Source organism: Haematobia irritans, chromosome 3 (assembly GCF_050003625.1).
Source record: "Haematobia irritans isolate KBUSLIRL chromosome 3, ASM5000362v1, whole genome shotgun sequence".
In the NCBI taxonomy this organism is placed as follows: domain Eukaryota; kingdom Metazoa; phylum Arthropoda; class Insecta; order Diptera; family Muscidae; genus Haematobia; species Haematobia irritans.
The window spans coordinates 133,625,516-133,643,843 of record NC_134399.1 but is presented as its reverse complement, the minus strand read 5'-3'; positions in this window follow the sequence as shown (position 1 = coordinate 133,643,843).

Below are 18,328 nucleotides of genomic sequence, written 5' to 3'. Positions count from 1 at the left end.
CAAATTCTATATCCTACCAGGATTAAGGACCTTTGATGGAATATTGGGTAATGACACTTTGAAAGATTTGTCAGCAGTCATTTATTCTGCCGAAAATTACTTTTCGGTAAAAAATGGCCTCAAAATACCAATACATCAATATCTAACACAAAATGTCAATAACATCGAAATACGTATGGAACATCTAACCCCTCATCAAACCTCGCGACTTATGGAAATGGTTAACAAGTTTAGAAACTTGTTTGCCGATCCTGACGAAAGGCTAACGTACACCACAAGAGTGATGGGAGAGATTAGAACTACAACTGACTCACCTACATACACTAGGAATTATCCATACCCGATGGCTTTGAAGGATGTAGTTGATGAAGAAATTAGTAAATTACTTAGAGACGGAATTATAAGACCTTCCCGCTCACCATACAACTCGCCAATATGGGTCGTCCCAAAAAAGGAGGACTCATCGGGAAAAAGGAAATACCGTGTCGTTGTAGATTTCAGGAAATTGAATGCCATTACCATAGCCGATAGGTATCCAATACCAGAAGTTGGGGAAGTTTTGTCTCGTCTCGGTCGTAACAAGTTCTTTACTGTCATCGATCTCAAAAGCGGTTTCCATCAAATACCATTAAAAGAGCAGGATATAGAGAAAACTGCCTTCTCAGTTAATAATGGGAAGTATGAGTTCACTAGGTTGCCATTCGGATTGAAGAATGCACCTTCGATATTCCAGAGAGCACTCGATGACATACTTAGGGACTACATAGGTAAAATCTGCTATGTCTACATTGATGACATTATAATATTTAGCAGAGACGAGGAATCCCACTTAATGCATCTACAGGAAATATTTAAAACGCTCAATGCGGCAAACATGAAAATACAACTAGACAAATGTGAATTCTTTAAAAGTGACGTCGAGGGTGTGAAAACTATTCGAAAGAAGGTCGACGCAATAGTTGATATACCATATCCGAATACACTACGAAAACTTAGATCATTCCTGGGTCTTTGCAATTATTATAGGCGTTTCATACAGGGATATGCAGATATTGCGAAACCCTTAACTTCCATGTTAAGAGGTCCATACGGAAATATACCCAAGTCGGAATCAAGCAAAGTCAAAATAACACTGGGTGATTTAGAGAAAAAGTCAATCGACGGATTGAAGAATGCCTTACTCTCTAAGGATGTAATGCTTTATTACCCGGACTATGAAAAAGAATTCCACCTCTACACTGACGCGTCTAACACTGCTTTGGGTGCGGTACTCAGCCAAGATGGAAGGCCTATCACCTTCATCTCCAGGGTTCTATCAAGAACAGAGGAAAATTACGCTACGAATGAGCGTGAAATGTTGGCTATAATATGGGCCTTAGACACCCTGAGAAACTATGTCTATGGCACAGCCAAGGTAGTGATCCACACGGATCATCAACCCCTAACGTATGCCCTCAGCAATAAAAATAACAATTCAAAAATGAAACGATGGAAAGCAATATTGGAAGAGTATAACTACGAAATCAAGTATCAGCCTGGAAAGACTAATGTAGTGGCAGATGCTCTCTCTAGAGCAAATACTACGAACATTAACTCCTTAACAGGAACTATTCATAGTCATGAAAGCTCTGCGGAAAATTTAGTCCATAGCGTGGAAGCTCCCATAAATGCATTCAAAAACCAAATTATATTTTCCATCGATGAAACATCGTCTTATCAATTTAAAATAATTTTTCCAGGATACCATAGGCATCTAATAGCCGAAAGGGAATTTACGCCCGTAACTCTGACCAATATACTGAAAAGGTACCTTAACCCTTCAGTTAGGAATTGCATTAAGGCACCAGAATTTGTTATGGGAAAAATTCAGGAAATCTATCCCTATAATTTCCGTAATTATAAGACATGTTTTTCACAAATTATTGTAGAGGACGTAACATCTGAATCGGACCAGGACGATATAATTATTGATACGCACAAACGGGCTCACCGTAATGCCGTAGAAAATAAGGCACAGATATTAGAGAAATATTATTTCCCCGGAATGTTAGCTAAGGTAAAAAGGATCGTCAAGCTTTGTTCTATCTGTAAAGCTAATAAATATGATCGACATCCCAACAAACCTAAATTAGGGGAAACACCAATACCATCGTACCCAGGACAAGTAGTCCATATAGATATTTTCTCTACAGATAAAAAACTCGTCCTTACCTCCCTAGACAAATATTCCAAGTACGCACAAGCCACAATTCTTAAGGGAAAATCAACGGAGGATATACGAAAGCCTCTCAGAGAATTATTGTTTTTTTATGGAGTACCAAAACCCGTAGTCATTGATAATGAGCGTTCCTTGAATTCATCTTCCATAATGTTTATGATGCAAGATGAACTTGGTATAGAAGTATTTTGCTCGCCACCCTACAAAAGTGAAGTCAATGGACAAGTAGAACGGTTTCACTCGACTTTAGCCGAGGTGCTAAGATGCATCAAAGCCGAAGGATTATCAAGAAACTTTGAGGAACTTCTCGAAAAATCGGTGAACGAATACAACCACTCCGTTCATTCAACTGTAGGAAAAAAACCAGTTGATCTGTTTTTCGGGAGGACAGTTGATTTTTCTCCTGGAAGTTATGACCGTACAAGACATTCCACCATCGAGAAACTACAGGAAAAACAAACCAAGGACCTGCAATTTCACAACAAAAACAGAACTGAACCAAAGAATTACTTACCTGGACAGACAATATTTGTTAGGGTAAACAAGCGATTAGGAACTAAACTATCAGAAAGATACAAGGAGGAAGTAGTAAAAGAGGATAGGAACTCAACTATACTCACCGAAAGCGGACGTATAGTCCATAAAAGCTACATCCGAAATTAACTTTTACTTATTGTTCTACAGACTTCTAGCACTAACCGTGCTCTGCAAGAGGGAGGTCAAAATATTGGACTATTCTAATTCCAATTTGGTAGCAATGCATTCTGGATTAGCAAAAATTCAATCAGGTACATTCAAGATAATTCACACCATCGACCTACAAAACTACGAGGACGTTGTCGGACAATTCGAGGCCAACATCCTAAGGAACACATCCCGTCATCCCCTAACCCCATACCTTTCCTTCACCATTACACAAATCAAAACACATATAGCAAGACTCAAACCAAAATTGAAATCAAAACGTTCAATAGATTTTCTTGGAACAGCTTGGAAATGGCTGGCTGGCAGCCCAGACCACCATGATTTCGAAATTATTCAGAAAAAAAATGTCCAATGTCCTGGCTAATAGCAACAATCAAGTAATAATCAATAAACTAACAATTGATAAAATTTCTGAACTCACAAAAATATCAAACGAAATTGTAAAAGTCCTTCATTCTGAAAACTTTCAAGAGAACGAAAAAATGTTAGAAATTAAGTATAAATTGGAAATCTTAAAAGATGAAATCTCTAATATAGAATTGGCAATACATTTAGCTAAAGTAAATGTTGTAAATTCATTTATCCTATCATCCCTTGAAATTGAAATTCTAAATAAAATATTTGATAAAGAAGACATACCATTTAAGAGTACCGATGAATTGTTAAATTTTTCAAAAATAAAGATAGCTACCGAAGGACAAAACATTATTTACATTGTTAGTATTCCTACTACAGAATCAAAAAATTGTAAGAAAATTCTAATAAAACCTGTAAAACACGGAAATAGTATTACTAAAATAAATTTTAATCATATTTTGGATTGTGACAATAAAATATTTGGTATAAAAGAAACTTGTCAGTCTTACAATAGCTTAAGTATTTGCAATAAAGAAAATGTTATAGAAATATCAGAATCCGATTGTATTCCGAATCTCTTGAGAAGTCGAAGCTCTAAATGCACTGCCACCAATAATGATCACATCCCTACGGTCGAGGAAATCGAAGAAGGAATTCTTATGTTAAACCAATTCGGAGGAGAAATACAAGTTGACCACTCACCACTATGGCTAAACGGCACTTTTTTAATACACCACAATAACTCAACTATTGAAATCAACAACAAAACCTACTTGTCATCACAGGTGTCAGGCACCAAGCCCCTACCGGCCCTAGTGCAACCAATGGAAAGGACCGACCTGACAAAAACACTTTCATTGGAGATGGTACATGAGATGAATGTCAATAACACGCAACTTCTATACAACCTAGAAATGAAGAACCGAATAAGCCTATCACTAACCATAATCCTGCTTGCAACTACCTTTATAGTGACACTATTATTTGCCATAAAATACCTGAAATCAAATTCCACCAATTGTACAATCTATCAACAGAAGAAAACCCCTCCCTACGATACAAACCAACAAAACGAATCATCAACCCGCTCAGATCTAGAAAGTGGAGAGCAACAAAACGAAGACTCGCATCCCAAGCTCCAAAAAAATGCCAACAACAAGAGCATCCATAGTCTTCCATTTTTCTAACAATCCATACGAGGACGTATGGACTTAAAGGGGGAGGAGTTAAGGAATATTATATTTAACATTGCACCAAAATAACAAAATATTATATTAACACTACCAAATACCATCATCAACATGTGCCAGCCAAACAGACATAGCGTCAGCAGAATACCTGACAACGGTGTCAACGAAACCTAGGGAAATGAAGTGCATGCAGTTTCCCACGTAACTCGACCGGCGTGTGCAACAATGCATCTACATCAGCAAATATTCTTTAAGTAATAAGTTTTATTGATGTTTAGTTTTAAGTTAGTTCTGATTTTAACTTGAAACAATAAAGTTCGCAGGCCGTGAAGGCTGCGAAACCTTTTTTTAAAAAATTAATTAAATTTAAATATATTTAATTTATATATATATATAATATTCATCTTAATCTATAGAAAATTTTGCCAACATTTTGTCAAAAATTTATGTTTATAGAAAATTTTGTCAAAATTTTATTTCTATAGAAAATTTTGTTTGGAAAATTATTTCTATTATTTCTTTGGCAAATTTTACTAAAATTTTATTTCTTAGAAAATTTTTTCAAAATTTTATATCTATAGAAAACTTTGTCAAAATTTTATTACTATAGAAAATTTTGTAAAAATTTAATTTCTTTGGAAAATTTTTTAAAAAAATTATATCTATAGAAAACTTTGTCAAAATTTTATTTCTATAGAAATTTTTTTAAAAAAATTATATCTATAGAAAGCTTTGTCAAAATTTTATTTCTATAGAAAATTTTGTACAAATTTAATTTCTTTGGAAAATTTTGCCAAAATTTTTTTCTATAGAAATTTTTATTTGGAAAATTATTTCTATTATTTCTTAGCAAAATTTTTTAAAAATTTTATATCTATAGAAAACATTGTCAAAATTTTATTTCCATAGAAAATTTTTTAAACGATTTATTTTTACAGAAAATTTGGTCAAATTTTTTTTTTCTAAAAAAAAAATGTTGGCTAAATTTTATTTCTATTGAAAATTTTATCAAAATTTTATTTCTTTGGAAAATTTTTGCCAAGATTTTATTTCTATAATTAAGCATAATTTTATTTCTATAAAAATTTTTGTCAAATTTTTTTTCTTTAGAAAATTTTGTCAAAATTTAATTTTGCCTATGCAAATTTAAATTCAAAGAAAATTTACCAATTTTATTCAATAATTTCGATTATTTTATCCCTTAAAAAAATAGAAAATAATTTATTATAAATAAATATGTAATGATTTTATTATTTATTTTATGATAAATAATAAAATAAGGATTTTATTATTTATTTTATGGAAAGATTTTGCCTACGCAAATTTAACAATTTAATTTAATTCTTTCGATTTTCATTTATTTTTTTTTAATTGTTTCTTTGTCCAATTCTGTATGTTTTAATTATTATACCCTCCACCATAGGATGGGGGTATATTAACTTTGTCATTCCGTTTGTAACACATCGAAATATTGCTCTAAGACCCCATAAAGTATATATATTCTGGGTCGTGGTGAAATTCTGAGTCGATCTAAGCATGTCCGTCCGTCCGTCCGTCCGTCTGTCCGTCTGTCCGTCCGTCCGTCTGTCCGGCTGTCCGTCCGTCTGTGGAAATCACGCTAACTTCCGAACGAAACAAGCTATCGACTTGAAACTTGGCACAAGTAGTTGTTATTGATGTAGGTCGGATGGTATTGAAAATGGGCCATATCGGACCACGTTTACGTATAGCCCCCATATAAACCGATCCCCAAATTTGGCTTGGGGAGCCTCCCGGAGCAGCACAATTCATCCGATCCGGTTGAAATTTGGTACGTGGTCTTAGTATACGGTCTCTAACAACCATGCAAAAATTGGTCCATATCGGTCCATAATTATATATAGCCCCCATATAAACCGATCCCCAGATTTGACCTCCGGAGCCTCTTGGAGGGGCAAAATTCATCCGATCCGATTGAAATTTGGTACCTGATGTTAGTATATGGTCTCCAACATCCATGCAAAAATTTGTCCATATCGGTCCATAATTATATATAGCCCCCATAAAAACCGATCCCCAGATTTGACCTCCGGAGACTTTTGGAGGGGCAAAATTCATCCGATCCGGTTGAAATTTGGTACCTGATGTTAGTATACGGCCTCTAACAACCATGCAAAAATTGGTCCATATCGGTCCATAATTATATATAGCTCCCATATAAACCGATCACCAGATTTGACCACCGGAGCCTCTTGGAGGAGCAAACTTCCTCCGATCCGGTTGAAATTTAGTACGTGGTCTTAGTATACGGTTTTTAACAACCATGCAAAAATTGGTCCATATCGGTCCATAATTATATATAGCCCCCATATAAACCGATCCCCAGATTTGACCTCCGGAGCCTCTTGGAGGGGCAAAATTCATTCGATCCGGTTGAAATTTGGTTCCTGATGTTAGTTTACGGCCTCTAATAACCATGCAAAAATTGGTCCATATCGGTCCATAATTATATATAGCCCCCATATAAACCGATCCCCAGATTTGACCTCCGGAGCCTCTTGGAAGAGCAAAATTCATCCGATCCAGTTGAAATTTGGTACATGGTGTTAGTATATGGTCTCTAACAACCATGCAAAAATTGGTCCATATCGGTTCATAATTGTATATAGTTCCCATATAAACCGTCCCCAGATTTGACGTCCGGAACCTCTTGGAGGAGCAAAAGTCATCCGATACGGTTGAAATTTGGTACATTTTGTCAATATATGGCCTCTAACAGCCATGTAAGAATTGGTCCATATCGGTCTTTAGTTATATATAGCCGATGACTTATTACACAAAAATTGGTCCATATCGCCAAAAATAATCTACCAAAACTTTATTTCCATAGAAAATTTTGTCAAATTTTATTACTATAGAAAGGTTTGTCAAAATTTCATTTCTATAGAAAGTTTTGTCAAAAGTTTATTTCTATACAAATGTTTGTCAAAATTTTATTTCCATAGAAAATTTTGTCAAAATTTTATTTCTATAGAAAATTTTGTAATCTACCAAAACTTTATTTCCATAGAAAATTTTGTCAAATTTTATTACTATAGAAAGTTTTGTTAAAATTTCATTTCTATAGAAAGTTTTGTCAAAAGTTTATTTCTATAGAAATGTTTGTCAAAATTTTATTTCTATAGAAAATTTTGTAAAAAATTTATTTCTGTAGAAAATTTTGTCAACATTTTATTTCTATACAAAATTTTGTCAAAATTTCATTTCAATACAAAATTTTGTCAACATTTTATTTCTATAGAAATTTTTGTCAAAATTGTATTGCTATAAGATTTTGTCAACATTTTACTTCCATAGAAAATTTTGTCAACATTTTATTTCTATAGAAAATTTTGTCAAGTTTTTATTTCTATAGAAAATTATGTCAAATTTTTATTTCTATAGAAAATTTTGTCAAAATTTTATTTCTATAGAAAATTTTGTCAAGGTTTCATTTCTATAGAAAATTTTGTCAAAATTTTGTTTCTATAGAAAATTTTGTCAAACTAGATAATATACGTATTTAATCGGCCTTTTTTTGTTTAATATATACCCCGTATGGGCTAACTTACAATTTAGAAGACAGTGTTAAAAAGTTTTACGATACCTTGCCATCGGCAAGTGTTATCGCAACCCAAGTAATTCGATTGTGGATGACAGCCTTTAGTAGAAGTTCCTACGCAATCCATGGTAGAGGGTACATAAGATTCGGCCTGGCCGAACTTACGGCCGTATATACTTGTTTTTATTTTATTTTAGCCAATTAGGTCTAACTTGTTTTTGAAATAAAACTCATTTATTTCATATTCTCCCGATTTTGCTCCACTATTTAATGTTTTTTTTTCAAGGGATTCGTCTATTTAAACAAAGATTTGTATAAGTTAAATTTAAGTTAATTAAATATTATACCTAACTATGTGTCAATATTCTGGAATATCTTCTTAATTGAAACTAAATCAAAAGTTGTAGCTTTTCTCTTATAATGAATTTCAATTTAAAATTGTATTCTAAAAAGAGAATGTCAGGGAATTTCATTTTAAACTCATACTCAGCACTCAGTCTATTCTCATAGATGATTTCTTATAAATAGACATACACACATATCTATGCGTGTACGAATGATTGAGCTACATGTACATGTTGCCTATGATGTATGCATACATATGTTTGTAGATATGTGTAATTATGTGTTTATTTGTATGTAATACAATTGACGACTTCTCTAATAATTATGATGATGGTGATCATTTGATATGCAAAAATTAGAACACGCGGATAATAAGCAAAATTAGAGAAATTTCATTTCAATTCGAATGAATGAAATATATGTACATGTGTGTGTGTGCAGTTGCTAAAGTGAATACTCTGACTCTGAACATTATACATATGGATGGGATTGTATGCATATATGCCCACCTAACTAGAATGTAATCGTGAATGATGTATTAGGGTAGGGTTGAATAAATAAAACAAGGAAAATTCTAAAGAACATTTAATTCATAAAATATACCCTAAAAATATATACCGATAAAATATCATCACCTCCTGACTTTATCTAGCTTTTGATGTTCGACCGTCGGTCCGTCTATCCATGTAATTGTCGTTCGCAATATCCCGATCGCAATTATTAACCGATTTGGTACAGGGTGTTTTTCGGGGCACAAGGACAAATATCATTGAATTTGTCAAAATTTTATTTCTATTGAAAATTTTGACAAAATTTTCTATAGAAATAAAATTTTGTCAAAATTTTCAATAGAAATAAAATTTTGACAAATTCAATGATATTTGTCCTTGTTCTATATAAAATTTTATCAAAATTTTTTTCTATGGAAAATTTTGTAAAAGTTATATTTCTTTGGATAATTTTTTAAAAATTGTATTTCTATAGAAAAATTTTTCAAAATCTTATTTCTATGGAAAATTTTGCGCAAAGAAAATTTTGTATACATTTTATTTCTATAGATAATTTTGTCAAAATTGTATTTCTATTGAAAATTTTGCAAAAAAATTTAATTCTCTAAAAAATGTTGCCAAAAGTTTATTTCTATTTAAATTTTGTCAATATTTTATTTCTATAGTCAAAATTATTTTACCAAAGATATATTTCCATACTTATATTATTTTCTCACTTTTTTGAATTGGAAGCACTTCGTGGCATTTACCTTATCCTTCACATTCCAACATTTCCCTTATGGCTATAGCTAACCCGAGGAGATAAAATAAATTGAGAATTCTCTTTAATTTAACTTTAAATGTATGCTTACATACATACACCTACCTTATACACTTGCACTTTAAATTTCTACTAGTTATAGTCATTCATAAGAGCTTTAAGTAAAGCTGATGCCTAGGCTGCGTAGGTACGTAGGTAGGTTGTTAGGGGGAATGCTATGAAATACCGAGAAGCCAGTGAGAGCCAGACATTCAAATAACCACCCAGGAACAAAGACATAAAAATATTTGTGAATGCAACAAAGTAAGCTTGAATATTATCCCCCCTAACAGTATAACATTCGAATACGAGTAGAACAAGAAGAAGAAGAAGCACTCGATGCCTCTGTCCCTGATATTCATTGCGTATGCATAATGCTGGGGATGGTAAAATGTTAATTACTCTACAGCGCTTACTTACACAAATATCCCGTATCGTACTACACATGTTAGCTACTACATACTAAAGGGGAACAGTGAATAGGTTTTAACTGGATGGTTGGAAAGGACTGGAGAGGGAGAGTCAAGGGACGGACGGACAACCCTAAATAGCAAACAAAACTCAATTGTCAACTCGAAACTGAAATTGAAATTACAATACACGCACACACAGTTTCTGTGACATTGTGATAATGCAAGCATTCTATATGTATGTATGTACTCCCCTTTACAAAGGAGACAGAGAGTGTGTGTAAGAGAGTTTCAATTGAAACGAAAAAATTAGAGTGGAAACAGTTTTACCGGTAGACTACACACACACACACGCACGCTTATGCACATTTATATGTATGTTAAGTTGTTGATTAGTTGCAAGCTGGTTGCAAGAACACATTGCTACTCTAATTGCTTCCCTCATCATTATTGTGTTTATAGAGAGTAGTCAATCCCCGATGCACATAGCCTATATCCAGGCTCTGAGTATTTTCATCTATACATACAATCAGGGCTGCCAATTTTGCCGATTTATCGGCATTTTGACGATTTTTTACTCAAAAAATAGCAAATGCCGATTTTCCGATTTTTACCCCAAAAATGACGATATTCGCTCCGTTCAAGAATTTTTACTGGAAGTCGTCGAAATTTCAAGTTTTTGCTATAAATTTCTTACATACAGGAGCTATACTTCATTTCACACCTAAAGTATTAGTATAGCACTAATAACAAGTTCATTATTAAAAAAGGAAACCGCTCAAATAGTGTGGGTAAAAAATTCAAATGTGTAAAAATCGGACAATATTTATATATTAAAGAGCTATATCTAAATGTTTATTAGAGAGTTATACACTAAAATTTGAGTAAGGTTGGCAATTTGGACAAACCGGGCGATACATATATTTGGGAGCTATATCCAAATCTCAAACTATTTCGATACAATTTTGCGTACTTGAAGGGTGTCTAAAAAATTACTTTGTGTTGAATTTAAGCGGGCTATAGCTAAATTTGATCAAATTTTTTAGTTGTTTCCCAGTTCAATAGTTGTTCGTCCTTGTGCCAAAAAACGCTCAGAACCAAATTTCATCTAAGTCGGTTATATGGACTGACGGACACAAAGGGCTAGATCGACTCAGGAGGCTACTCTGAGCCGATCAGTATATATTTTAAAATCAATTTTTCTAGTACACCCAGGGAAGGAATATTTTTTTTTTTTTTTTTTTTATTATGGGTTTTATTACAACTGAGTTCAACTCATTAAGCAATTTTTCTATAATACATTTTGTTATATAAAGAATATACATAACATTAAGAATTTTGAGTAAGTAATTCAGTAATTACACTCTAATGATTCATCATTTAGATGGATTTAGTTGATTCAATGGGGCATTCTTCAGTAAGAATTTTGTGAGTAGTTGTTATTAAATATCTCTTTTAGTTCAGCATTTGAATGGAGACGAAGCTTATTATAGTGCTTCCATGTTTGAATTCTTATTTCATCTGATACATAGTTCATCTTAAGGTCACGATGAAGGTCAGTGTTCCTTATATACCAGGGAGCTTGCACTATGGCGCGTAGTATTTTGTTTTGTAATTTTTGTATTTTATTAACCTCATTTAGGCTCGCACAACCCCATAGTTGTATTCCATATAACCATATGGGTTTAATGATTTGATTATAGAGAAGCAATTTATTGCCAATTGAAATATTTGATTTTGTTGAGAATATCCAACTCATTTGTTTGTATTTGAGTTTTACTTCTTGAACCTTTTTTTTGACGTGTTCTTTCCACCTGATTTTTGTATCCAGTGTCATTCCCAAATATTTTGCGGTATTTGCGTAAGATACTTGCATATTGTTTATATATATCGGGGAGTGATTAACAGTATTCCTATTAGTAAATATCATGTGAAGAGATTTGTTTTCATTAAGATACATTCTCCATTTTTTCATCCAGGTATCAATGTCATCAAGAGCCTTTTGCAAATAAAATGTTGCTTGCTGCTCGGTTTTCGCCGATGCTAATATAGACGTATCATCTGCAAATGTTGCTGTTATGGTATTTCTTGTAGTTGGCAAATCACATGTATACAAGAGATATAATAATGGGCCAAGTACACTGCCTTGAGGAACCCCAGCTTTGATTTTTCTCAGTGATGAGTATTCATCTTCTATTTTCACTCGAAAATATCGGTCGCTCAAGTATGATTTTAAAATTTCGTAAAACTCGTTTGGTAGATAATGATGAAGTTTATACAATAATCCTTCATGCCACACTCTATCAAATGCTTGACTAACGTCTAAGAAGATTGCCGAACACACCTCTTTTCTCTTAATAGCATTTTCTGCAATATTAACAATTCTATGTACTTGTTGGATAGTTGAATGGTTTTCCCTGAAACCGAATTGATGGGAAGGAATCAAATTTCTTCGATTCATTATACTTTTAAGTCGTGTAACAAAAAGTTTCTCAAAAACTTTTGACAGTACTGGTAGTATCGATATGGGTCTATATGATGCAACATCATTTGGCGGCTTGCCAGGTTTTTCGATTACAATTACTTCTCCTACTTTCCACTGTAACGGAACGTATTTTAGTCTGAAACATGCATTTATTATGTACATCAATTTTCGCTGTGCTTTGTCGGTTAACTTTTTCACAATTTTACCAGTAATTAAATCGTAACCTGGTGCCTTTTTGTTACTCAAGTCTTTTTGTATAACAGATCTCAGTTCAGTGAATGTTACTTTTCTTATTAGTTCAGAATCTAGTTTTGAATAAATGTTAACATTTTCATTCCTTGTTTGTTGCGGTAGTGGCGTAAATGTCGCTTCATAATGGTCTGCAAATAGTTCAGTTTTTTCCTTTGTGTTCCTAACCCATGTATCAGATTTACTTTTAAGTGGTGGTATCTGCGGTTTGTTTTGATTGAAGTTTTTAGTGGCTTTCCAGAGGCTATAGTTAGATTCTTTGCTGGCTGAGAGACTATTAAGGTAGTTTTCCATATTTTTGTTTTCAATATTTTTTAATAACTGTTTAAGTTCGGTAGTTAGTTGGTTGAATATTTTTTTGTTTTCAGAAGTTCTGTTTCTTTGCCATGTTTTTCGAGCTCTTCGTTTTTTTAAGACAAGATCTCTGACGACTTTCGGATAATTATTGCAATTGTACTTGACCTCTGATGTTGGAGGAGCACTTTGCCATGCCGATGTTTGAATATCTTGCACTAATTTGTCTACTTCAGCTTCTATGTCGGTTGCTGTTTTTAGTGGTGTTCGAAGATTTATCTTTTGATCAAGCAGAGTTTTAAAAATATTCCAATTTGTTCTTCTCGTTGATAATGAAGCTGGTTCAGGTTTTACTAGTATACTATCTCCAACTGTCATTATAACAGAAGGAATATGATCACCTCAAACATGTTTTAAGAGCAAAATGTTATTTTTGGGTGGTGACCATGTAACATGGTTTTCGCAACCATGTTATTTTCTCGGATATCATGTATCTGATTGCGGCAAGCAGGTTATATTTGACGAGAAAATAACATTTTAGTGACAAACATGTTACATGGTCACCATACAAAAATAAAATTTTGCTCTTGAAACATGTTTGAGGTGATCATATTCCTTCTCTGCGTGTAGGCATATTGTTTTGCAGATTAAAGTTAGTAAGTTAATTTAATTATTTTTTTAAATTTAATTTAATTCGTTATACTTTTATTATTGAAATGCATAGTTGTGCATGTTAATTCTCTGTTTTTTTTTATATATAAAATAAATATTTTTGTGTTATTTTTAATCAAAAAATATGTTTTATTTTAATATTATTTATATTACCGATTTTTTGACGATTTTTTAAATGCAAGTGCCGATTATGACGATTTTTTCTGAAAAAACTGACGATTTTTCTTGAAATTTTATTGGCAGCCCTGCATACAATGACAAATTGTATTCTTAAATGCTGAGAGGGGAGCTGAGAGTAATACAGTAGTGGAAAAATATAACCGTTAATTACACTCCATAGATAGGAGTATAAATAGAGCAAATCTTTAAGAGAGATCCTAAATTTTGAAATTGATATCAAACACCGGACATTTTGTAATCAATACACAAGTTAAGCAAAAATATAAACAAGGAATTACAAAAACAAAAATTGCAAAACAATAACATCACAATGCCGGAAGCAAAAACAATAAACTTGAGGAAGATAGGAAATTGGCTACTGAGGAGATCAAACCATTTACCGTGTTAGTTTCATACTCGAACCAAACGCGTATACGACAAGTATTGTCATAGCATTAAAATGCAAATAAAAAGAAATTAAGTGCACGAAATAAATTTCCTTAAACGGGAAAATATAGTTTTTTTGTTGTTGCCTAAAATTTAACATTATTTCATTAGGAAAATTAGGTTTTTCATTTAAAAAATAAAAACGAAAAACAAATAAAAGAATTACGAACATGTATGGAACTAACATGGTAAATGCAACATTTGGTATGACGCAAGCCAATTTCCTATCTTCCTCAAGTTTATTGTCTTTGGCCGGAAGTTTAATTAATGTGTTAACATGTTTGCTGCATGTCGTATAAACGATCAAATGATTGTAAGACAAGACAAAAATACACTCGCACTCACACACACTCACTCACACAAAGGTGACTATAACAGAGATTTTTCTTCTTCAAACTTAATAATGTTCACCAATATTCAAGTTTGGTATGACCAACTTAAAAATAAACAAAAAATTCAAATAATACAATAATGAGGCAAGACCAACTGATGATAACAATATTTTAATAACCTTCACACAAATGCGAAGAAGAAGAAGACGATATGGAAATGGAAAAAACAATGAAAACCAACCAACAACAAGAAAAAATAATGTCAAAATATTGTAGTTGAATGAATAATTTTAAGAGGACCCTGTTGGCAATTGCTTTAGGCTGATGATTGGAGATTTGAGGAAAATTAATTTAAAAAATGACAATTGAAACCCCAACCTGCCTCCTTACAGAAAACCATAACATCAATGCAACAACATGTAATAATTTCTATAATCTATTTGAAAAAAAAAGAAAACGAAGATTTGTTAAAAAAAATATTAGATGAGGCCAAGATATTACAAACAAAAAACATGATAATCATAACAACACTACCACCAAAGACAATAAACTTGAGGAAGATAGGAAATTGGCTTGCGTCATACCAAATGTTGCATTTACCATGTTAGTTCCATACATGTTCGTAATTTTTTCGTTTTTATTTTTTAAATGAAAAACTTAATTTTCTTAATGAAATAATGTTAAATTTTAGGCAACAACAAAAAAACTACATTTTCCCGTTTAAGGAAGTTTATTTCGTGCACTTAATTTCTTTTTATTTGCATTTTAATCTATGACAATACTTGTCGTATACGCGTTTGGTTCGAGTATGAAACTAACACGGTAAATGGTTTGATCTCCTCAGTAGCCAATTTCCTATCTTCCTCAAGTTTATTGTCTTTGACTACCACCATGGACGGCACGATACATTTAAAATAATGCCTTACTAAGCAGAGAGGAATAAAATTCGATAAAAAAATCGAAACACATAACAGCGCCGGCCCATAATAAACAGCCAATCTGTCAGCCAGCTAGCAAGAAGCAAGCGAACATTTCATTTTTGTTGTTTTTTTTTTGTTTTCTTCAAAAAAATAAACAGGTTTAAATGAGTAACGTACAGAGAGCAAAAAAAATTATCAACAAAATGCTTAACAGCAACAACAATGAAAAACCTACAACGTTGTAGTGTTATTTGTTGTTATTGTTTATGTTATTGCCGATATAAAGGAACGAACGAACGAACACCTCATCAAATTAAGGCAACAACACCAACAACAATTACTGCCACTAAATGAGAAAAAAAACTAAAACTACAAAAACAATAAAACTTGCAATTTCCATTTAACCTTATTAACCCTCCGATGAGTGACAGTTCTGAACTCCACGGCCCTTCGTACCCTTCGTACCTTTTCACACGGCTGAAATTTGGTACATGGTGTAAGTATATTGTCTTTAACAACTATGCAAAAATTGGTCCACATCGGTTAATAATTCAATGATTAAAACCGCTATGTTCATCGTAATTAAAGGAATAGGAAAAACAATTAGGTAATATGGGAAAAAATTGTGAAAATGAAGCAAAGTAGTAGTAGAAGTAGTAGCGGCAGCACTGGGGTTAAGTATCTAAAAGCTACGCATTAGCTATGCACAATCCAACAAAATCAACTAACAAGTCAAGTATTATCTCAGTTAGCACGTGAAAGAGCGAAGAGAGAGAGGGAGAGCGCGAGCTCATAAGAGAAGTTGGATTAAAACAAACCTATATGCGAATGTGTGTGTTGCCTCCAAACAAACAGAAGAGTGTGCGGCTACAAAAATGTTGGCAAAACTCATAACAAACCAATTGAGCTGGCTGTCAAACACATAATTCAACATCGTACAGTGGGATGAAATCAAGAAATTGATAGCAAGGGTTGGCATACTATGTATAAATGTTTTATACAAATCAAGTACACAATTTACCTAAATTAAAAATTCACACAAAATAGTTTATATTTTTCTAAAATAGGTGAATTTAACTTAGATTGTGTTGATTCTAAATTCAAATTTCTATTTCTATAGAAAATGTTTTCAAAATTGTATTTCTATAGAAAATTTTCTCAAAATTGTATTTCTATAGAATATTTTCTCAATATTTTATTTTTATAGAAAATTTTCGCAATATTTTATTTTCATAGAAAAATTTCTCAAAATTTTATTTCTCGAGAAGAAAATTTTCTCATTTTTTTCTAGACAAAATTTTCTCCTAATTGTATTTCTATTGAAAAATTTTCTCAGAATTTTATTTCTATAGAACATTTTGTCAAAATTTTCATTTTTATAGACAATTTTGACAAAATTTTATTTCTATAAAAAATGTTTCAAAATTTTATTTCTATAGAATATTTCGTCAAAATTTCTATAGACAATTTTTTCAAAATTTCTATAGAAAATTTAGTCAAAATTTTATTTTTATAGGCATTTTTTTCGAAATTTTATATTTATAGAAAATTTTATCAAAATTTTATTTCTATTGAAAATTTTTTTCAAAATTCTATTTCTATAGAAAATTTTTTAATTTTTTTTTTATTCTACTCCACCTTTTTTTTAAAGAAATTTATTAAACGTAAAATTAATTTTTGAATTATGTAATAAATTAAATTGAAAATACTAGGCTTAAGCAAATACAATTTTTATTTACTACTTATTGATTAATTGGCAATTCATGAATAAACCATGTTATATTTGTTCTTATTATACCCACTGTGCAATGGGTTATATGTATGTATGTGGATAAATCCCTGAAGCGAACTCAAAACACACTTACACACAATATGCACAAATGATAATACAGAGTGATTCAAAGCTATGACATGGAGTCATCAGTCGTCACAGTTAGGGTTTCTTTTTCATATTTGTTGGTATAATATAAAATACATATGTATTGAAAAATTATCTTAACTCTTGTAATAATTCTTCACATTATTACCTACAAAAAGAAATTTAAAATGTTTAAAAAGATGGCTAAAGGGCGAAACAATAAGCTAAACATGTTCAATTTGACAAATACTATTTATCTAATAGAAAGAGATTTGATGTTCTCTTTGTTTTATTTGCATATGGGCATTTCTCAAATGTAACAGTCATTTTTTCAACACTCTTCTTTGCGGTGGAACTCTCTCTCGCATATGTTTTGTTTGTTCTCCCAATCAGTGTTACCGGGTTAGGGGGTTTCCCCCAAATTTAGGGTGTTTTTTTCACGTTTAGGGGGATTTTTAGGGCTAACATTTTTTTAGGGGGATTTTTGGGGGTAAAAAAAAATATCTTAGACCTTATAAAGTGGCGCAATTCTCAACCAAATTCGGAACAATTCTGGAATGAATTATGAGAAAAAAGATGAAGGAAGTCAACAAGAAGATCCTAAATACAAGCAAGTATGCAATAGCATTATTTTCGTTATCTTTTTTAAACGCTTCTGTTGAATGGGCATTTTTATACCCTCCACCATAGGATGGGGGTATATTAACTTTGTCATTCCGTTTGTAACACATCGAAATATTGCTCTAAGACCCCATAAAGTATATATATTCTGGGTCGTGGTGAAATTCTGAGTCGATCT